Raw genomic sequence first — 24,677 nt, forward strand, 5'->3', positions numbered from 1 at the left:
CTAAATTTGAAATACCATTTATGATTTTAAAGACATCAATCAAGTCCACTCTTTCCCTTCTTTTTTTAGCCTGAAGAGATTTCATTATTTTAACCCTTTGTGGTCCTATGTCGGACCAGGTCCGACATTACAATTTTCCCTTTCCAGTCCAATGTTGGACCCTGTCCGACATCATCAAAAAGACAAGGTCTTTAGTCATTTTTTCTCTGGAAAAAGCCAAGAAAACCTTTCAATGGCCGAATGAGACCGATAAGAGCGGGAAAAAAGGGGGCGGATCTGAGCAATACACATAGCCCCGGCACCACAGAGATAACATGGACATAAACAAACAAGATAGCTGCTTCCGCATCCAGCGCTCAAAGAATATCACTGACATTTGCAGAGCTGTTTGAGATGTTATAGTAATAAAATATTGACCTGGATCGCATTATTGAGGAGTATGGTGATAAAACGAGTGATCAGAAGATGATATATCAGTATGCACGACTATGAAGAGGTATGTGAAAAATACTTTGAAAAAGGGGCTGATCCTGTTGCTATGCAGTGCCTTTTAAACCTGTTTTACTGTAAAAAAAAACTTTTAAACAGCGCATGTAAAATAAACAGCGCATGTGAAAATAAATTGGACCTGACGCGCCTGAGAGGCCCTGAATAAATGGACCGCAAAGGGTTAACCTGTTCTCATAGTTGCCCTTCTCTGTACCTTTGAGTGCAATTATGTATTTTTAATGGGATGACCAAAACTGCACATATTATTCTAGGTGGGGTCTAACTAGTGCATTGTATAATCTAAGCATAACCTCTATAGACTTGTAGTCCATGCTTTTTACAATATAGCCTAACATTCTATTTGCCTTTTTAATTGCCTCACCACATTGACGAGATACTTTTAATGATGACTCCGCTATATCCTCAAGATTCTTTTCCAAAGTCCTCGCCCACTATTTCCATCCTGTTCATTTTATAATGTGGATTTTTATGCCCAATATGTACTACTTTACATTTCTTAACATTAAAATTAATTTGCCACAAGTTTCTCCAGTTACAGAGGAAGCCCAAATCCCTTTGAATTAGCTGGGCTGTGGATTCAGAGTCCACTACTCCCCCAAGTTTGGTATCATCTGTAAATTTGACAATCTTGCAATGTGTATCCTGGTCCAAGTCTTTATATAAATGAGGAACAGTAAGGGTCCAAGTACAGACCCTTGTGTTACCCCACTAAGTACACCCCCCCAATCTGATTTTACACTGCTCACAGTTACTCTCTGCTTTCTGTTTTTTAACCAGTTCTGTATCAAATGACATGTCCTCCCCTGTATTCCTGCTGATTTTAATGTACTTATTCTTTCTTGTGGGACTTTGTCAAAGGGTTTTGAAAATTAAGATAAATTATATCATAAGCGTTGCCATCATCTACATTAGCTGTAACATCCTCAAAAAAGTCAAGTAGGTTAATCAAGCATAACCTCCCTCTTCTGAACCCATGCTGGCTACCCCCTATAATATTGTTGCTGTATAAATAAGCTTACCTCTTAATCTTGCTTCCATCATTTAGTTACGGAAGTTAAACTAATAGGTTTATAATTACCTGGGTCTGTCTTATTTTAAATAATGACACAACATTTGCCAGCTTCCAGTCTTTAGGGACCTCACCTGTTTCTATAGAACTATTCATGATAGTAGCCAGTGGTCTACTTATTTCTACCATTGTTTCCTTAAGCACCCTTGGATAAATCATATCTGGGCCCGGTGATTTGTTATTTTGTAGCCTGTGTAGCTTATTTAATACTACTTCACTGATGCTGAAATCTTCAAGACCTGTGTGTGCGTAACCGGGTGGCACTGGCACATATTATTTGTATCATCTCTGGTGAAAAAATCACAAAAATATTTGTTTAATACATCAAATATTTGTTATCATATTAATCCCTTAATACCTTAACATCCTCTTTCACCGTTACTTTTATAATATTGGAAGAATTTTTTTAGGATTATGTTAGCATCACTGGCAATATCTATTCTGCCTTCCTAACATCCATTTTGACCTATTTAAGCATCCAGACAATATTCTGCTTCAATTTCTTGCTTCTCCATCTTTCATATACAGCCGTCTTTTTTTATTGATCTGAACCCATCTTGGTAACTGCTTGTGAAACCTGGTCTTTTTCATTTTAGGTATATACTTGTACTGCATGTCTTATAACTTTAAATCTATTCCATTGAAATTCAGCTGTCATATACTGCCCAGTCTATTTCTCTCAGTTTCTCTCCCTTCAAAGTTAGTCTTTCTGAACAATTAATGTAATGCAATTGTGTAGTTATGGATGATATCTGTTACAAAAAATGTATTACATATACTATGAATGGCTTCACAGATTTTAAAACAAGACATTTTAAAATAAACTTTTTTTAAAAAAAGAAAAAAAACCTTTTTATATACTGTTTCTGTTCTAACTACACTAGACCCCCACATTTTTTTTAATTAAGAATACTGTTTTTCCAATAATTATTTTTGTGCTAATCCATACAGTATAGCACACTCACTTTCATGCCCCTCCCCCCTTAAAAAAAATGTAGAATAGATTTAAAATGGTTTAAGCAAACAACCCAAAGTTAATTTAAAAAGTCTGCACTCTGCTCAGTTCCCCTTCTCATATGTCAGCCCTGGTTAAATCTAAAAATTCAGAGATCAATGCCTGACACTATGGTTAACAAAACTGCAAAAGCTGGGATCAAGTAGGCACATTCCCTACGTTTCGATATGATGTCATACATAACGGCCTGCTGCTGAACCTAAAGGAAATGCTATTTTATTTATTTTGTTTTATTATTTTGTATTATAATAATATGTATCTGATCTCACGCTTGACTCCTCACGGTAGGTTTGCTACTCTGGGAACAGGTGGCCATGCTTCTAATTATGGAGGGCCAGGCTGCCCCTATGAGGCCTGGATTAGTTCACCTTCTCATAGGGGATTTACCTCGGTTGGGAATGGATTTATAATGGCTTTACACATGGAATGAAGCTCATGTCAGCTAAGGGCAATGACACATCATATGACTCAAATTAGCCTGTTATGAACAGTTCCGTGGGGCAACGGCTTGTGTACTGAAATAACAACATTTGTTAAACAATTTGATGGAAACCAGGGATGCAGCAGTATAATGGTTTCAATTTGTTACAACTAATCTATCACCTGCTGGTTAATGCTCCGGTGAGTTTTTTTGTTGGTAGCTGGTCTTTTTCCAAGTTTTTCAGGCGATAGTTGACCCTTTGCAAATGGGGCAGTTCCGTCCGTTCAGATCTCAGAAGGGTTGCCAGTTTTACAGAAGTATACCAAGCAAAACACTGCAAGGTGAGGCAATAGAGAGAAAGCAGGTGAACAGGAAGGGAAACCTTGAAATCCCTTTGGATAGAGAACATTGCTACTTCCGTTCCCAGCTCGTTACAGGGTACACGTAGGACACAGTGGTTTAAGAAAATGTACATTCCAAGGTCAAGGCTGCCTAGGACCTATAGTATAAACTAAAAAAAAAATGTAAATGTCCTGAAAATGTTCGTGAAAAATTAATAAATACATAAATATTGTTCTCACATACAAAGAGTTATTTTACTTAAATTTGTGTGGAGCAGCTGCCTGGATCTTTGGTGGTTATTTGTTATAAGAACAGTTTAATAAATACTGATATTCATTGTTGTTTCATGTACATCAGTATTTAGTATTCTGAATAAAAAGGCTATTTCTTTTAACTTTTCTTTTCACAATAATGGCTAAATATGGCACTGAAAAAAAATACATATGTGCACCAGCCTATTTATGTTATTTTATAATTCATTCAGTATTAATGGTATTCTACATATTTCATTCAAAATTCTTGTACCCAGAATACAGAAAATAAGTTACAGAATAATCTTTCATGACAGGAATTTCAATTCAGAACAGAAATAATAACATCTGCATGTAATGCAGTGATTGACAAGATGTATGTCTAGTACTGCCCTAACAGCATGCATGCACGCTTTGGCTCTTCCTGAGTCGTGCTGACATATGGAAGTAAAGCTAACTAGAGTTAAATTTAGCCTGAATGCTGGGGTTATCAACACCCACAGCTCATCTTTAAAGAGTGTCAGGGGATCTCCAACATCTGTAAAGCAGAAAGTTTCATATCTCACCCCATGGACGATGTCTCCAGCTGCACACACACACCACACTGGGGTGTTGGTGGATGGAGTATATCCAGGTTTTCCCAACACAGGAATCAAATCTGCAACATTTTGGCCCAAATGCAGATGTATTATCTTATCACACTAACAGAAGGGATGCTTCTTGTATTTTGGATGTGTTTAACCGCTACGTACCAGACGATGATGACGTGATCTCTCTTCCAGGATGTCTCACGGCAATAATAAGCCATGGGGCAATCAAATCAGTCTTTCTGAGCCTTGTCATTGAATAAGGCCAGGCACTAGGAACAAAAGAAAATTGTATCCCTACATACCAGTTTTGATGGTACACTTTGAAACACACACACAGGAACATTCTGAAGTGGAAAAGGACATGATCAAGAGGAGGCTTGTACTTGACAATATGTACAACACACTACATCCCTTTTTATGTATATATTTGTTAGTTTGATTGCTTGCTTAAAGTGGTCGCCACATTTATTGCATCACCCCATTATCTTTACGGTTACTGCTTTATGATCACCATATAGTTAGTTTTTTCTGTAGGCTTTGTTTTTTTGTTATTGTTGATTTGCTGTTCATGGTTAAATTGAATTCTATAACTTTTGCAAATGAATATGATTTTGTCTTCATAATGCAACATTATTGAAAGTCAGGAAATGTACAGTACATTATGTTTATATACCAAAAATGAAATGCATTTATTTACCGTAAAAAACGTTGTATAAGTCGCTTTTCTAGGCATTTTTGCAGGGCCCTTAAAAGGGGGGCACGACTAATACACTGGTGCGACATATGTGCCGGTCTGTCTACTATTAAACTACTGAACCAGTGGCAAAATTGGATTACTACAGGCTAACGCCATGGGTTATGGTTCACACAAACTTAACTGTCAACAACCTGATTTATTTTTTCACGACCTACGACATTCAGGTCATGTTGCTAGGTAGAAAAACAAAAGTACTATTCTAATTAAAAGTTTTAATTTGCTACTCTCAATACCCTTAGTCATTTTGAATGTTAAACGCAAGCTTTCAGACTCTTGACTGATCTCCTATCGAAAACGTCAGAGTTATGCTGCATCACTGTTAACACAATAGCTGTCAGTCTCTATGAATTTCTTTATTCCCACCCTCCCGAGCAATTGATTTGTCAACATTCATTGTAACTGCAATGCTATAATAATGCAGGTGACTTTGAGACTGGATAAAGTAGGACAGTCAGACAAAAAAATAAAATACTACATAACAGGTTGTTAAATTTACAGAAATACATGTTAATCACAATGCTAAAAAAAACAGTACGTAACTGGAGACAAAACAAAGACAAAACTTAAATATGGCAAAATAAAAATGAGCTGATAGAGGAGGAAAGTGTTTATGGCCCGATGTAGAAAACATTTTATTTGAATGAAGTAGTTTGAATGCCTTTAATACATACTGTAACTTGTTCTATATTTCAGTGCAACACAGTGGTACACTTGTAAAGTATGTGTATGGTTAGGGTTCTCGTTAACAAAACTAAATGAATGTATTTGTACAGCTGGAAGTTGTATGCATTTGTACTGCACATATGTAATACTAAAATGTTTTGTTTACTGGTTATTAGATGGCGCACAGTTTAGTTTATTGTTTTTGTTTTTGTTGTTGCTTTTTTAATTGATGCAAGCAGCACTGTTTAATACTTAACTTTTAAATTTGAATTCATACAACAAATTTGTAAAAGCCAATGCAGCTGGAACTATTGTCTAAGTGGTTTTGGAAAGAAATGTTCAGTAAAGCAAAGCAGATATGTTCTTAAACTTCTTTGGATACTTGATAAGCTAAAATAAAATACTGGTAGGTTAATACAGATGTGATGTGGGATGTATCACTTGATTTTATGTTAATTTGTATTACTTTTTAAATTTAAGACATTTTGAAAAACGGAATAGTTTCTAGCAGTTTAACTAAAAATGAAAAACAACACTGTAAAATTATTAATGGAATGAAATGTTGCAAACAAGGGTTATTTCAAAACTAAACCTTTGTATCTTTCTTTATTTATCGGTTGAGCATGTAGGGAAAAAATCAATTGTAAAAAAAGTATTTGAAACACAAAAAAGGTGTTTTCCTAAAAGTGAAGTCTCAAAAAGGGGGGAGTGACTTTTCAAACAGTGCGACCTTGTGAACAGGCTGGCTGTAGGGGTGATGTCAGGCCAGAAAGGAGTACACAGAGGCAGTAGTGGCAAGTGAAACTGAGGTGCGGCGGCGCTCAGTGCGTTTATTGTAAAATAAAAAAGGTTTAAACAGAAAACAGCACACTGCACCTGAGGCCAAAATAAATAGACAAACAAAACGGATTAACACTAAAACAGTGGACGAACAGACAAAAAAACACGGTGAGTCAAAAAAACACACAAGTATCGTGCTGGTCCTTCCAGCATGAAATAGCAATTGTATGCTTTGCTGTAATTTACTTTACTTTTTCTCCTTCTCCACACCCATTCTCCACTCAAGGAACACACAACCCCGAGTGAGTGAAATGTGCATCTATATATACAGTTGTGCTGGGATTCAATTACTAATTATTTATTCACTTGAATCCCAGCATGTGAACTAATTTGTGCAATCCCATGCTTACAGATTATTACACTTCTTAATTTGCACGTGAAGTGATTTGTGCCCCCTCGTGTCTAAATACAACTATATATTTTACATTCGCGCTCATAACCCACATTATATCCTGTGCACTAACTATAATACACCAACATTAACACCGACATGCAACATATAACACAAATACACACAGGGGTGGGTCACACTGCCACATATCTCCCCCCCCCCCTTGCGCGCAGCACACATGGCCTCAACGGCCACCTCCCCCCTTAATCCTAAAGTCCTGTTTTTTTCCAGGCCCAGAAACAGGGGCAGCAATGGTCCATGGGGACGGCCATGGTGGGACGTCCTCATTCCCCCCCTTCTTGGCTGGCAGCTCCCTCTTCTTGGGCTCCAACCATCAAATATCCAGCAGCGAAACTGCTGCAGGGGGAGCGGGTCTCCTGACCTCCCCCCCACCTTCTTCATGGCCTGCAGCTCCCCTTTGTGGGGTTCCGGCCACCCGATCTCCGGCAGCGAAAATGCTGCGGCTGGACTCAATGCCCCGGGTGATGACTGGCAGGCAACCCCAGGCGACAGTGACCTCACCTCCCCCGGCAGAGCAGAGCTGGCCTCCCCATGCGATGGCAAACCAGGCTCCCCAGGCGATGGTGAACTGGCATCCCAAGGCGATGGCGCACTGGCATCCCCAGGCGATGGCGTACTGGCATCCCCAGTTGATGGCAAACCGCTGGCAACCCCAGGCGATGGCGATCTGCTGGCAACCCCAGGCGATGCAGACGTGTCATCCCTGAGCGTAGCGAGGTAGGCATCCTTGGGCAGTGCGAGGCAAGCATCCTTGGGCGGTGCGAAGCAGGCATCCTTGGGCGGTGCGAGGCAGGCATCCTTGGGTGGTGCGAGGCAGGCATCCCCAGGCGGTGACGTGAAGGCATCCCCGGGCGATGACGTGAAGGCATCTGCCTCTGTCTCCACCATCAACGGCAGGAGCAGAGCAGCAGGAGCTGCTGATTTATACATGATTTTTGTCTATTATTCAATATTTTTTGGTACTATTTTATAGGATATACACAATATTTTGCTGTTTTATTTTGACTCTGACATTGTAATAAGTAGCCCTACACTGTATCCTAGGATACAGCAGACATTTAGACGTCAGAGTATCAAATAATGTTCAAACGTGGTTCTCTATCACTTCACAAACAAATTATCACCTGAATATGTTGGCCAATCAAAGTCTGATTATTGTGGCAATTGCTGGGCGTGGTAACTACTAGCTTGATCAAAAACTAAATTGAAATACTTAAATGAAAATATAATATTTTTAGTGGATGAGGAATGGGGAGAAAACATAAATCAGTTTATGAATATTTAAAAGAAAACTAATGTTTCTAAGTATACAAAAAGCAAAAATAACAGAAGTGGGTCAGATGAGGCAGAAGATGCATAACACTGCAAATACTGTTGCACTGAGGTAAATGTTCTCGCTGACAGTAAAAGAACACACAGAAAATAAGCGCATTAAACTAAAACAAGAAAGTGAACTGAGACACGCAATCAGTTTATGAAGCTTTTACACACGCTTTAATAAAAACTGAGTGCAGAATGACTGTGTTAATGAGTTTGTCAGAGCACTGTGCTTTACTGGACAGCCACTGTTTATTGCAGACTGCAGAGAGGTATGTATTGGTGACTTCGTGCGACGGTACTGTCCATCAGCTAAAACACTGCCTAACACTGCCAGTCTTAATCATAAATATCTGACAGAAAATGGTGATGGTAAACTTATGGAACGCATTGATGGAAATGTCAAGTGTGATTTTTGACGCATCTCTTGATGGTTTGCCCCGCCCAGTTCTGTCAATTTTCTTTTAATTTTATGATTTCAAGGCGAATAAACCTGGCTTGTTTTGTGCTGATATCATGTTCATACCTTCTGTACATACTATTTCCATCAGCACAGTGATTGCACAAACGTTCGCAAAGCACCAGCTAACATGGGAAAATGCATGTAGTCTTGACTTGCACAGATTCTGCTTCATCATACATGCCAGGGACATTAAACTTAATCAGAAACCAGAACTGCTACGCATCATATTCCACATGTAATGTGTGTATACTGAGATTTTTTCCCCCCAATTTTTATTAATGTTTCAATTAAAAACTATTTATTACAGATTTTATCCCTATTTTAATATATGTAAAATAAACTCACGAAAAATTCCCTGATTTTTTTTTTAAAGATAAAAAACAATAATGCGGAACACTATTATACTGTATTTGTTTGCTTTACAGTGGTAGCCACACCTATTGCAGTACCTTAGGTTTACTGCTTTGTCACCATTTATACTATAGTTCATTTTTCTAAATCCTTTTTTTTGTTGTTGTTATAGTTCGTTTTTCTATACACTTTTAAGTTTTTTTTATTTGCTATTTATGGTTATATTGAATTCAATATTTAATATAAACAACTGCATTTTTTTACATACGATTCGGCAAAGTAATGTGTGATATTTTGCTTAGTCGGTACTAAAGTCCTGCGCGGGTCCGATTTTTACAACCCGCTTCCGACCCGGACCCGCTACTACAGGACCTGACCCGAACCCGCTGCAACACCATCTTCTTACCCGCGACCTGACCCATTTTAATAAGACCTGCAACCCGACCCAAACCGGCAAGTTTGTTTGTTTTTTTACCTACTGCCTGCGTCAACTGACTCTTTCACGCTGTCACATTCACACACAGATATCTCTACCATTCTCCACAGATTGAGTTTACACAATTTACCTTTCTAACTACATGATATAAACCCTGCGCTATCTTTTGTTTCACCTTGTCCACAGGCATTTTTAATATCACCGAGTAGACGTGATAAAAAGATCTTGTGATGTATCAAGCAAGAACAACACTGCTTGGTCAGCTGACTCCTCCCTAATCGCCTCCTGCTTCAGTGCAGGAAATACTGGTGTATTTACCTTCTAATACGTTATTTGGGAAAGGGTTACATACGAGTAAGCTGAAAGGACAGAAACATTTTTGGGTGATTCAAATTCAGACCGGAAAATTATTCTTTTTTTAACCGTACCCGATCCGCAAACCTCTAAAAAGTTCACATTCCGACCCGAACCCGACCCGTTTTTGCGGGTCATCCGCGGGCCCCACGGGTACCTGACCCGATGCAAGACTCTAGTCTGGACTACCTCCATAAAATAGCTAACAGTGCTAAAATTAGGGCCGTGTTCAGGCATTTTGAAATTTGGCCATTAGAATAATCAAGTTTATAATGTAATACTCATTATTTTCACTGGTCTTATAGTTAGTGAAACCAAACAGTACATTACCAATATGAATTTTAAGGTTTTTTTTCTTTTTTAATATTATTGTTGGTGAAAGTAATTAAATCTTTCCAAAAAAATCTGGAGTATCTGCAATTCCAAAATAAATGCAACATTGTTTCAGTGGAGTCCTTACAGAATGAGCAGCTCAGGTCAATACCATGTTTCAGTTTCTTTAAATAGTTTTTAACAGGATAACATTTATGTATTATTTTATAAGAAACTTCTTTAACTTTGTTAGTTAATAAGTACTTGTTGGATAAAATCCAAACTTTTTCCCAGTCAATACCTTCAATAAACCCGTCCCAGTATGAAATAACATAAGGGTGGATACTAGATCATTTTGGAAAAGAGATCTTATACGCTTATTATTTTTAGAATGATCTATTAAACAATATTTTCCACTAAAAGTTTCACAAGTGTCTATGGAAGGTAGAGGGCAAGATAATACTTTCAAATCATTTTTCAGTAAAGTGATCACTCCTCTAGGGAGAGCATCAAAAATAATGGCAAACTCCTTTGTTGTAATAGGTAATTTAAAGGTGGACAAGAATTCTGTATAGTTAAGAAGATTACCATTACATTTAAATAATTGAGTAACTAATATGATGCCATTATTAAACCAATTGGGGAAAAATAAGGACTTATGCTTATAGCAAATATCCTTATTATTCCAAATGAAATATTTGTGTGGAGAAAAGTTATGTTTATAAATTAAAGACCAAGAAAGAAGCATTTGTTTATGAAAATTTGATAACTTGATGGGAATTTTTTCGATATTGTAATTACATATTAATAGAAAGCTTAGACCACCAAGATTATTAAAAATATATGCAGGAATAAAGTTCCAAGTTGAAGATGGCAGTATTGCCTGGGTGTGTTTGGTTCCTGCATCTGGCCTGATGTCACCACAACGCCATTCCTGTCACAATTTTGTTATGAATTGTTTTGGGGCATGGCTTATATATATATATATATATATATATATATATATATATATATATATATATATATATATAACAAAAAGATTCCACTGGAAACAGCTACATAAGGCCTTTCTGTGGCTATGACTGGGTTTTAATTTTTGATTTGAGGTTGCCAAACTACAAGCACTAAAACACAAAGGGGTCATATTCATGCCTGTATATGGTCATTCTATTTAAGCAGGAAAGGGTTAATGTCAAGTACCACAAAATACATTTAAAGTTTCTGAAAGGATGCAATTTTAATAATAAGTGAGAGCTTCTTGCTCTGACTAGGAACTAGAAATATAGTAGACCTACAGTCTAAACCATGGTATCACAATGCAAGGCAAACCTCCACTGCTTCCTTTTATGATGTGTGTAAAACATTAACAGTCTCAATACTTTTCAATGGGTTATTATTGATTTTTGATGAAATGCAAGTATTAAAAACATAAAACAAAAACAAAGCAAGACATTTCTAATATGGTACAGATTACAATGAATACTCGTCTGAACAAAACACTTATTTGAACAGGGTTCGAATCGGGTTGGAATTAGCAGGAGTCTACTATACCGCAAAGAGAAGTTTCATTGACAAACTTCAGTTCTAAGCACACCTTTTAAGTCACTTACTGTACAATACTTTGGTGACTTGAGATGGCATGTACAGTAATTGCAAGATGGTTTCAAATATTAGCCAAACAAGTGACACATTAATCATCATTTTCTACAATGGAAACATCTAAAACTAACATTTCAACAATAAACATTTACTTGAGAAGCCTGTATTTCCTCATCTTTTTCTGTAAGCATCTCTAAACCCTGTTCTCACAGGTCCAGTAACGGGTGCCTATTTTCACTAGTATCCTATTACCTAAATCTGGAAGATATATACGTTTTTCTAAGTCTGCCACATACTCTACACCAAAAATAGTTCATTCATGTGGCAAGAAGTGCATTAACGTATCCTGTTATTTAAATTAAATTAGTGGTTTCCAGGTATAGCTACTTAACTTTGCAACAGGAGAAGGCATGTTTTTTTTTTATCGTCAAGTTAATATGGAGTGACAATTTGGCTTCCTTTGTGGTAGAATCAATTATTGTATTTTCCAGTGGAGGAACATCAGCTTATCTCTATACTGACAATCCCCATCCCTACAATGTATACAATTTTCACTTTATACAGTTAGGCCACAGATGTTTTTATTTTTAGATTTGCAAATTAGTTCAAAAAGTAAAAAAAAAAAAAAAAAACAATCTGTCTTGTGGCTGGGGACAGCAGACAGGAGGCAGGATCCAACTCACTGAAATGTATCATGAATGTGGACTCTCTTACAGTACTTGTATCAATGTGTCTTAACCCTACGCAACGCTGCCACCAGAACACTGGACATTGAATTAGATGAAGTTGTGTCAGACAAAGTGTACTTTATGCACGTTTTTACTCCACCACAACCTTTACAATCGCCGTAGGATATGTCACGATACACTGCAGCTTTTGATTTCTGTAGTGTCTGAAATGGAATGTTATGTTACTCACTGTAACCCTGGTTCCCTGAAAGAGAAGACGACCACCAACCAGTACTTTTGGGATATGCCTGCCTTAGGTTGATATTCACCGACCATTTTATGTCGGAGCTGCCGATAGGCCCCTCCATGGAATGACGTCCTTGGTCCCACCTGCCGAGGGAATAAGTTCCGCGGAGCTCACTTCCTCTTTTGCATCGAAACCGCGAAGGCGAGTGATGTGACCTTCTAAGGTTTAGTGGTTGTCTTCTCTTCAGGTAACCAGGGTTACGGTAAGTAACCTAACATTCCCTTTCAAGTCAAAGACGACCACCAACCAATACTTTTGGGAAAGTATACCAGAGCTGTCGCGACGGAGCCTGAGCGGACAGCATACAAGGGACGCCTTGCTACCGCCAACTGGTGTTCGTGGTATGCGCATACAACCTCAAGGACCCTTGTGCCTCATGAAGGCTTAGAGAGATCTACCACATTAAGTCAGCAGAACCTGGTGAATGTATGCGGCTTAGCCCAGCTAGCCGCAGTACAAATGGTGCCTCAGTACAAATGAGGCACCTCGAAGAGAGCCCATGACACAGCCACACCTCTGGTAGAGTGTGCGGCCACCCTCCCAGGTGGGGGTAAGCTGGCATTATTGTACGCAGTCGATACTGTGTCCACAATCCAGTGGGCCAGTCGCTGCTTCGAGAGGGCTTGACCCAGGGTTCTTCTACCATAGCAAACAAAGTGCTGGTCAGACTGACACAGTGCTTTTGTCCTATCCACATAACCTCTCAATGCCCTCACTGGGCAGAAGGAATTCAGTTTCCTATCCTCCCCCGAATCAAAGGGAGGGGGATGGAAGGCCTCTACTTCCACCGATTGGTTCCAGTGGAAAGCCGTAATCACCTTAGGTAGGAATGCAGAGTTTGTGCACAATGATAGCCTGTTTCCATTATCCCAAACGCGCATACAGGAACTGTGCAAAGACAGAGCCTGTAGCTCACTGACCCGCTTATCGGAGGTGATGGCCAATAAAAAGGCTGTCAATTGTGGCAGTGACACAGAGAGGTTAGGTGAGGGTGTGTTGTCTTTCCCTCGCTGAGTGGTTGAGAGGCGGGCCTTGGGGGGGTCCCTCGACCTATAAGAACTACGCTCTGTTATTCATTCGGGTGGCCATAACAGGGGAAACCCAGTGACGCTGGGTTCGTAAGCCACACCACTCGGGGAGGACGTCCTTTCTAGGAGGACACAGCCACCAAGCACCGTTTAGAAAACGGGTCACTAGAATATGGCCGCCCGGGGATACTGAGTCTATGGGGACATGGCATGCAGATATAGCTGCCAGGTATACTTTCAGTGTAGAGGGGAACCTGCCCACCTCTAGCAAATCTTGCAGAAACTGTAAAATAATTGCTATGGGGCAGTAGATGGGGTCATGACCTCTGGCCACTCTTGAAAATACCTCCACTTGTAAGCATATAGTGCTCTTGTGGAGGAAGCCCTAGCGTTCTGCAGTGTACGAACGACCGCATCTGAGAGCTCTAAGGCGGACAGACGGTCCCGTTGAGGGGCCAGACCCACAGCTGGAGTCTGCCTGGTTCTGGGTGCCAGAGGGTGCCTTGCGCCTGACTGAGGAGATCCATGCGCAGCGGGATCTCCCAGGGCTGACCCCGCAGCAGCTGGCAAAGGTTCAAAAACCAGATTATCCTGGGCCATCTGGGGGCCACCAGCAGAACTGTCACTTTTTCTTGAGGAAGACAGGGAGCAGAGGTATCAGCAGGAAAGCATACAAAAGCATTTTGGGCCATTCGTTGGCTAGTGCACTTGCTCGGAGCTCTAGCATATTTATGTGCAGGGATGTCCAGTGGCCTGTCCAGGACCCGCTGACTCCTCTGCCTGCTCAGACCACACCCCAACCCAGGTTGGATGTGTCTGTCGTCACCACTTGATGGTTGTGTATCACTCCACCCTCACATCTTTCGCTCAAGTGAGAGGTTTGCCTCCACCAGCGTAGGGTTTCCCAGCATAGGTGAGACACGGTCAGCCAACAGTGTCTGTCGCGCTTGGGGTGTAGCCGAAAGGCACTGAGCCACACTTGGATCGGGCGCATGTTGAGTAACCCTAGGTGTGTGGGTGATGAAGCTGTGGCCATCAAACCCAATAGTTTTTGACACAACACCAGTTGTACTGTAAACCCTTGTTGAAACAGGGCCAGACAGTTGCAAATGGCAGCTACTCTGTCGTCCGACAGGTAGGCTCGCATCGTAAGGGAATCCAGCCGGAGACTCAAGTAGACTGTAATGTGATAAAGCAATGGCATCGTTGAGGGTGAGACCCAGCCTCAACTGATGCTTCATCATAATCGCTGTATGGGCCACTGCTCCTTCCTGCGACTGGTACAGATCGACCAGTCGTCCAGGTAGTTCATCACCCTGATCCCTTGCAGCCGCAAGGGAGCTAGGATGGCATCCGTGCAATTTGAAAACGTGCATGGGGCTAAGGAGAGGCCGAATGGCAGCACGGAAAACTGGAAGATGCTCCCCTGAAAAGCGAAGTGGAGCTACTTCCTGTGCACTAGATGAATAAGGACGTGGAAATATGCGTCCTTTCGTTCCACAGTTATAAACCAGTCGCCCGGATTGACAGACTGGAGAATGTGACGGTGTGCGTAACTGTTGTGTATGGTGGCGAGCACCCAAGTGGGGGCTACCTGGGGTGGCGTTGGGACTACCTCCGAGATCGCTGCTGTGTTGGAATCCCACGTCCGGCTCCCTCCTGTCGTTGCGGGTAGGCCCGGTTGTTAGCTGCCGCGGAAGCCTGAAGGCGGTGCCTCAGGTCATCATGTGGGATTCAGAACCGTCCAAGTCACCATGCGAGTTCAGCGGACACCAGCGACTCGTTCTCTCCCGTATCACAATACAGGAGGGGAGCATTGAGGCTACCTGCCGAGACGCCTTGTGTTCTCGGTGAGAGCGCTGCAGCAATTCCTCTACCGCTAGAGCAAAGTTATGGTCAGGGGAGGTAGGGGCTGCTTCTGAAGGAATGAGCCACCTTCCCATGAGGCTGCAATAGAAATCGCATCATGGTCCTCCTCAGCAATGCTGACATCCGGTTCTGTAACATCCGGGGTGACCACCGGTGTAGATGGGGTCAGCTCCGAGGCCAGCGTTATTGGCTGAGCTGGAGCCAAAGCATGGGCTTGAGCCTGCTGCCAGGCCAGGGGCTCCCAATGCCACGCACGGCTGCTAGCAGGGGACATTGTGCAGGACGTGCAAGCGTGGAATTTAGCCATGCTTGAGGTCTGTACGGCCCCAAGGGCATTGTTTAAACACTGGAGGGTGTAGACCTGTATTGAAGCACTCAGGCACCAAGGGTGCAGAAGCATCGAGGACACTGACTGAGGTAGAATACAGTACTGGTGCACCGAAGAACCGAGTGCAGGTGTTATTGACAATCTGGGGCACTAAAGCACCGAGGCACGGCGCGTCTAAGCACTGAGGGTGCCGAAGCACCAAGGCTCTGAGGCACCGAGCGGTGCCTAGCCTTAACAGTGTGTAGTCAACACAACCCAGGGTAGTGCATAGCATACACCAGGGTAGATACACAGGCTTGAGTGGCTGCAGTACGCAAATCAGGAGAGCAGTACAGAGAAGCTGCACACCAAAGTGCAGCGTGGCGATAACCTGGTTCTGGACCACGTGCAGTCACACAACAGGGCAGCGCGTACTGTATACCAGAGTGTAGCACAGGCTCAAGGAGCTGTGGCATGTTAGACAGGAAGAAAAAGTCTACTGATTTTTTTGAATAAATCTGTCATACCAAAGGCATGCAAGTATACATGATAAAATAGCTTTTAATTTCATCACTTTTCCGGAGGAATGAAGCATTATTTCAATGAGCTGTAAGGGTACCAACAAATTTGAGCACGTCTGTATATATGTCATAGAATAAAGCAAAGAAGCTGTGAAAAGAGATGAATTATTGCTTATTCTACAAAGATATTCTAAAATGGCCTGGACACATTTGTTGGTACCCCTTAGAAAAGATAATAAATAATTGGGTTATAGTGATATTTCAAACTAATTAGTTTCTTTAATTAGTATCACACATGTCTCCAATCTTGTTATCCGTCATTCAGCCTATTTAAATGGAGAAAAGTAGTCACTGTGCTGTTTGGTATCATTGTGTGCACCACACTGAACATGGACCAGAGAAAGCAAAGGAGAGAGTTGTCTGAGGAGATCAGAAAGAAAATAATAGACAAGCATGGTAAAGGTAAAGGCTACAAGACCATCTCCAAGCAGCTTGATGTTCCTGTGACAACAGTTGCAAATATTATTAAGAAGTTTAAGGTCCATGGAACTGTAGCCAACCTCACTGGGCGCGGCCGCAAGAGGAAAATCGACCCCAGATTGAACAGAAGGATAGTGCAAATGGTAGAAAAAGAACCAAGGATAACTGCCAAAGAGATACAAGCTGAACTCCAAGGTGAAGGTACGTCAGTTTCTGATCGCACCATCCATCGCTTTTTGAGCGAAAGTGGGCTCCATGGAAGAAGACCCAGGAGGACTCCACTTTTGACAAAAAAACATAAAAAAGCCAGACTGGAATTTGCTAAAATGCATATTGACAAGCCACAATCCTTCTGGGAGAATGTCCTTTGGACAGTTGAGTCAAAACTGGAGCTTTTTGGCAAGTCACATCAGCTCTATGTTCACAGGCGAAAAAATGAAGCTTTCAAAGAAAAGAACACCATACCTACAGTGAAACATGGAGGAGGCTCGGTTATGTTTTGGGGCTGCTTTGCTGCGCCTGGCACAGGGTGCCTTGAATCTGTGCAGGGCACAATGAAATCTCAAGACTATCAAGGCATTCTGGAGCGAAACGTACTGCCCAGTGTCAGAAAGCTCTGTCTCAGTCGCAGGTCATGGGTCCTCCAACAGGATAATGACCCAAAACACACAGCTAAAAGCACCCAAGAATGGATAAGAACAAAACATTGGACTATTCTGAAGTGGCCTTCTATGAGTCCTGATCTGAATCCTATCAAACATCTATGGAAAGAGCTGAAACTTGCAGTCTGGAGAAGGAACCCATCAAACCTGAGACAGCTGGAGCAGTTTGCTCAGGAAGAGTGGGCCAAACTACCTGTTAACAGTGCAGAAGTCTCATTGAGAGCTACAGAAAATGTTTGATTGCAGTGATTGCCTCTAAAGGTTGTGCAACAAAATATTAGGTTAGCGGTCCCATCATTTTTGTCCATGCCATTTTCATTTGTTTTATTATTTACAATATTATGTTGAATAAAAAATCAAAAGCAAAGTCTGATTTCTATTAAATATGGAATAAACAATGGTGGATGCCAATTACTTTTGTCAGTTTCAAGTTATTTCAGAGAAAATTGTGCATTCTTCATTTTTTGTGGAGGGGTACCAACAAATTTGAGCACGTCTGTATATAAGAAAACAAATACCAAACAATTAAAAGCTTTCTGAATATCACAATAGCACGTCACAGCTGAAACTAGCCCTATGCATTAATATTCCTGATATTACATTTTATTTTATATTTTGGATACTACTCAACAGACTGCTGTCACTTCCACAAGTTTGGTCCTACACACATCCAGGTTGTCAGGGTGCAGAGATATTGCTGCTGTAAAGTGATGTATTCTAGTTGGCAACTGGTAGAAATGCTGTAGAAAAGCCAGAAAAATGTTTCAGGGGTCTTAAAAACAACTTAGTACTTGTCTTTGTCAGCAATAAATCAGCTTTTGTACGCTACAAAATAATCTGTATTTGATGTATATGAAATTACTTCTGAGCAGAGCAGCTGAAGGCAGCACATCTCGGTGAAAGTCTACAAAGTAGCTTCAGCTAAAATAATTGTTGGTTACAGAAATATTTTATGGTTTAAAAACAGATAATGAGACATAAGAAAAGAAGAATATATTTAAAAACAATTATTAACAGTAAAACTTATTAAATACAGTTTACCAGAGTGTTCTTCCTGTCATTACAGCTGGTCATTGTGGCAATGTGCCCCGCCCCTGTGTGCATTTGTGTGTTATATGTTGTATGTTGCGTGCGTGTGTTAATGTTGGTGTATAGTCATTGGTACACGGGATATAAACGGGTCTGTGTTTCACGTGTATTTAAAAATGTAGATTTATATTTAGGCACGAGGAGGGCACAAATCACTTCACGTGCTGGTTAAATGTAATATGTGAGCACGGGGTTGCACAGAATGAATTCACGTGCTGGGATTCAAGTGAATAATTAATTAGTAATTGAATCCCAGCACAACAGTATATATAGAGACACGTAGCACTCAGTCTGGGTTGGGTGTTCAGGGCGAAAGAACGGGAGAGAGAGGAGATAAAAATAATAACAAGAAGAAGAAGAATAATAAGTGTTTCTCACCGTGTTTGTTCGTCCCTGTTTGTTAGTGTCTGTCCGTTTTGTCTACCTGTTTATTTTGGCTACCAGTGCCGTGTCCTGTTTTGTGTTTTTGTTTCAAACCTTTTGTTTTCTGTGCTGTTAATTATTAAATGCTGAGCGCGATCACGCGCTCAGCCTCACCAAAACCCCAAGTCTCTGTTTATTTCCTGGCTCTGGTCTGACACCACCCACTCCGGCCGTCTTTGTGACAGTCATGTTTGGTAGTATTTCTATTTAACAAGATGATGATGATCATGACAGAGGTTATATATAGGAAGGAGAGAATAAAGCAAGGAGGAAATGTAGGCCTCAAAATAGATAGCTAGGTCTCCATTACATTACACTGAGTAAAGAGGAGCCCAAAACTGCATGAAATTATTCATCAGGGAGGCATATTCCTACTATAGAAACATTCAGTCAAATCTGAATCTATCACTAAGATTATGGGGTCTATTATATTCATTTAAATAATGTAACTTAAAAACCTGCACTAGTGTCCAAAGAGGGAGCTTTATGGTGCATATAAAAAAGCAGCTTAGAAAAACTAAAACACTATAGGGAAGTGCTTGCACAAAAAAATGTACAAAAATAAACAGAGATCTAGAATTCCACATTGCTATCGTCAAATCGTCAAGAGTTCTTCCAATACCAAAGCTGCAACAGAACAGGTAAAGGAAGAAGTCAAGAGTCTATGGGAGAACAGGGCAACCATAGTACAGGATGATAAAGCAATGACAAATGTATTGAACGAATAGTTTATACAGCTTTTCACGAGTGAGGACGTCGAGAACACGCCTCTGGCTACAGACAGTCCATATGCTATGCTAGATGCATTTAGTACAAATCAAACACAAGTACTAAGACTACTTGGGGGCTCTCAAGACCAACAAATCCCTTGGACTGGACGGCACCTACCAAGAGTAAAGAAAAAAGGGCAATGATCTCCAGGCCATTGTAGGAAAGACTAATCCTTATAAACCGATGGGAATCCAAGATACAACAGTACATGCACTTGGATATATATATAACTGCTTAAACACAGGAAATTGAGAGTATTTCTAGTTGGGGCCATGTATTCAGATGGGTGGAAGGGTTGGGAGAGTTGAGAGATTAGTTCTGGATGAGGTAAGACTTGATTGCAGTTTTTAAAATTCTGCTCAGATACCAGGAGCAGAGGACACATTAGGATACAGGGTAGGAAGGTTTTTTTACATGGAGAGTTGTAAGTGTATGTAATGGGTTACCAGCCACATTGTCACTGATGTATCACTGGGTTCCTTTAGGAACCGACAAGATGAAGTTCTGGGATCTATCAGCTACTAGGCACCAGGCAAGCAGTGATGGGTCGAATGGCATATTCTTTTTTGTAACTTTTCTTTTGTTGTGTTCAGTTGCAGATATTAGTACATAAGTAACGTTACAAACCAGAGGAAGCCATTTGGCCCATCAGTGTTTGTATGCTTCATACACTACATCTCCTACCCTCTGTTCCAAGTCTGTATCCAACTGGTCTCTGTTATGCACTTGAAAAGGTGACTTAAAACATTTTTTCATTGTATTTTATTGTATTTATGAATAAATCACCTCTGGGGGTAAGCACAGGTGGAATGAATCAAGTGAAACAGATCCACCAACTTGCTGTAATGTTTCTGTAATCAGCCAGATATCAGTAGCCCCCCCCCACCACCATTATTTTTAAATTGTTATAGTCCCTTTCGATTAGAATCTAAAGTTTAAGGCCTTAGAAGTTTACATATGAATGTTTTAAAGATGGTGGTGGCATTCCCCAATACTGTCTGTGCCTTGCAATACTCAAGATCAGTTTCTGATTTCTGAAAGCTGTCATCAAAGCGGAATGCAGAACAATCACACAAGTCCTTTTTAATGGCATTCTTCATTAAGAAACAAATTAAAATAAATATGGTGAGAGGACATGTTGAAATTAGGGCTGTCAAGCGATTTAAAAAAATGAATCATGATTAATCTCTTGATTAAAAATTTTAATCCTAGTTAATCTTGGTTTTAATCACATATTTAAGTGATACAATTACTGCATCCATCTCATTCAAGTTTGTTTTATTACTGATGCTATTATTAGTACAGTATTATTATTATTATGAAGGTCTTCTTATTACCTCTAAGGCCTTAGATGGTCTTGGAGCGTCTTACCTTCAAGATCTGCTGACCCCATATGTTCCTGAGATTGGAAAATGCTAACCTTCTGTTTGAGTTACGGCATTTAGTTATAATGCCTCTCGTCTTTGGAACGTGCTCCCAATTAATATCAGGAATGCTACCACAACTGAATCTTTTAAATCCTGTTTAAAAATGTATTTGTTTGGGTCTGTTTATTTGTAGCTTATATATTAGACACAAGCTTTTCATATTTCTTTTGTAAAGCACCCTGGAATGCTTGCATGAAGAGCACTATATAAGTGAAATTTGTATTGTATTATTATTATTATTATTATCCAAAAAAAACTATGCATAAAAAAACAGTTGTCCTATTTCTGAATGAATATTGTTGCCCCTTCTTTATAGTTTTAGACTTATTTACACAGGATTATACAGGAAAACTCCAACATTTGCTGTTTGAACCAAATGCTAAATCACAATGCAGTCAGTTCATTACTCAGCTTAATGCATTTCAAATTATACTGTATATTTTCTTATCAGTTTACTTTAAAAGGGTATCCTTTACTGATGTTTTTCATTGCCGTTTAAAAAAAGGATTCTCTTTTATTAATAACTTAAAATTGTTTAAATAAAACAAAACATTCATTGAGTAACGGTTATATTCTCCTTAATATTACCATACTTAGCTTGATTTATGGGCTTGCAGTGATCCTGAATTTCTGAAAGTGTACTCTGTCGAAACTGACGGGTTTCATTTGTTGTTGTGTTGTTGATGGAAAGTGTATTTTGAGAAGTGAAAGCCTGTTTAGCACGCAGATGACTACATTTGTGATACTGAAACTCAATTTGACAGTAGATATGTCAGAAAGTTTTTTTTTTTAAATAAACTTCCCATTCACAAGTCCTTCACTTTTTTTTATAAATTTAGTCGTTGCCAATTATTTTTTATTATTTTCTCCCAATTTGGAATGGCCAATTATTATTTTGAAGCTCAGCTCACCGCTACCACCCCTGTGCTGACTCGGGAGGGCGAAGACGAACACACGCTGTCCTCCAAAGCGTGTGCCGTTAGCCGACCGCTTTTTTTCACACTGCGGACTCACCATACAGCCACCCAAGAGCTACAGCGTCGGAGGACAACGCAGCTCTCGGGCAGCTTACAGGCAAAATTTAAATTTCAAATCATAACAAATCCAAGAATAAGGAAAACACTGCTGAAACACTTTCGATTACATTGCTGTAATCGAATGCGAGTATAATAGTTATGATGGCTACAACAGAGTTCAAATAGAGAAGGATGGGAACTGTTTCTTTAGATGTTTAGGTGTGGTTTTATATGGTTCACAAAATGACCATCAAACAATTAGACATAATGTAACAGAACTAATGAAAAGCAATATAAAACAATATGAAATGTACATCGACTCACTGACCCATATTGAAAAAATGAAATTAAACGACAGGAGTATAGATACTTGGGCTACAGAGGCAGTAGTTCTGGCAGCTATAGACCCCTAAATAGGCTGTCACAGGGTGGCTTTGTGACTGACGTCAGACCAGAAAGTGTGGAGTAGTGGTTAGGGCTCTGGACTCCTGACCGGAGGGTCGTGGGTTCAATCCCTGGTAGGGGACACTGCTGCTGTACCCTTGAGCAAGGTACTTTACCTAGATTGCTCCAGTAAAAACCCAACTGTATAAATGGGTAATTGTATGTAAAAAAATAAAATTGTAAGTCGCCCTGGATAAGGGCGTCTGCTAAGAAATAAATAATAATAATAATAATAAAGAAAGGAATACACAGAGAGACAGTGGTGATGAGTGAAACTGAGTCGCGGCACCGCTCAGTGTTTAATAAACAAAATAAAAAGGTTTAAACAAAACAGAAGACAGGACACGGCACTTGCGCCAAAATAAATAGACAAACAAAACGGATTAACACTACACAGACAGTGGACGGACAGACACACAAACACGGTGAGTACGAATAAACAAACAAGTATCGTGCCTCCTGCACGCAATAGCAATTGTTGTTGTTGTTATTGTTGTTATTATTATTATTATTATTATTATTATTATTATTTCACTTTATCTCCTTCTCTCTCCCGTTCACTACTCACCGAACACCCAACCCCGAGTGAGTAAAACGTGCATCTATATATACTGTTGTGCCGGGATTCAATTACCAATTAATTATTCACTCGAATCCCAGCACGTGAATTAATTATGTGCAACCTCGTGCTCACATATTAAATACTTTAAATGCACGTGAAGTGATGTGCCATTCTCGTGCCTAAATACAATTATACATCTTAAATAACTTGTGCTGCACACACCCATTTATATCCCGTGCAGCCATCTCTGGAGTAGTTGGTGACGAAGGGTCAGATTCTTCGTATATTGCTCAGGAAGAATAGCTGAGTCTGCAGTACATATTTAATATATGAATCAGTCAAGAACATAAGTGAGGCAAGGTTGGATTGTAAATATGATTTTATATATTTTGTTTAAATATAGCTGATACAGCACAAGTAAATAAATAAATAACAGAAAATGTATACCACATAGTTATCAAAGTTTTTTTGGCGTGCAGCTCTCTGTCTGGCTTGCTGACTGCTACATAATACAGTTTAGTTCCGTGCCGTCATATTTGTTTACATCGTCGAGTTGAATTTGTTTGAATTTCAGAAAGTCAGAAAACAGTGACTGAATTTTAGTGGAGCATCTTTTGTAGTATGTTTTGTAATTCATTTTCTGTTAAGTCACAGAATCGATGTTCAGCAGTTTCTTCACATTCAGCCATTTTCTGTTAAGGAGTGAGGAATGTGAGGAGAAGGGCGTTCCTTTGAAAAGGGGAGGAACTGAAAGGATGTTAAATTAAGCGATAGAGCCCTTCGATGCATATATATCAATGTTGTATAATAAGCTAATACAACATGTTCTCATCCTCTTCTTTAACTTAAAATGCAGTGTTATGTTTCTCTTTTGGGGAACATGTGTGCTAGACACAATAATTAAGTAAAAGGGGATTCATTTTTTAAAAAGAGCACTTCATTTTAATATTCCATTCAATTCAATTTAATATTCCATACATGCTTATGACTGATTTTCCAAGGAATGCGTTGACACTATCTTTTTAACAAAATGAGTGACAAATATGGCACTGTTACAGAAATGTTAAGCAGAAGTCATTAGTCTCCAGGATGTCAAACCAAATAAAAATAAAAAAATAAAATAAAATAAAAAAGTATACAAAAAAATGATCGGAAAACTGTTCATTGAGTCATTTAAAATGATACAAATGTTGTTTTTTAATATAAAAAGGTTCACCTTTAAGAAAACCTGGGAAGTTAAATGTTTAGCAAACACAAAAGTATTATAATTGGAAACAGATTTCTGATAGGAATGGAAGACGAGTGACATTAGGAAAGAAATTCTGCTGTCTTTTTGGCACAAAAGACTGCACAGGGCTGCCATGCATTGAAACCCAAACTGTGTAAATTCAACAGTGACAT

This window comes from Acipenser ruthenus, chromosome 4 (assembly GCF_902713425.1).
Source record: "Acipenser ruthenus chromosome 4, fAciRut3.2 maternal haplotype, whole genome shotgun sequence".
Classification (NCBI taxonomy): Eukaryota; Metazoa; Chordata; class Actinopteri; order Acipenseriformes; family Acipenseridae; genus Acipenser; species Acipenser ruthenus.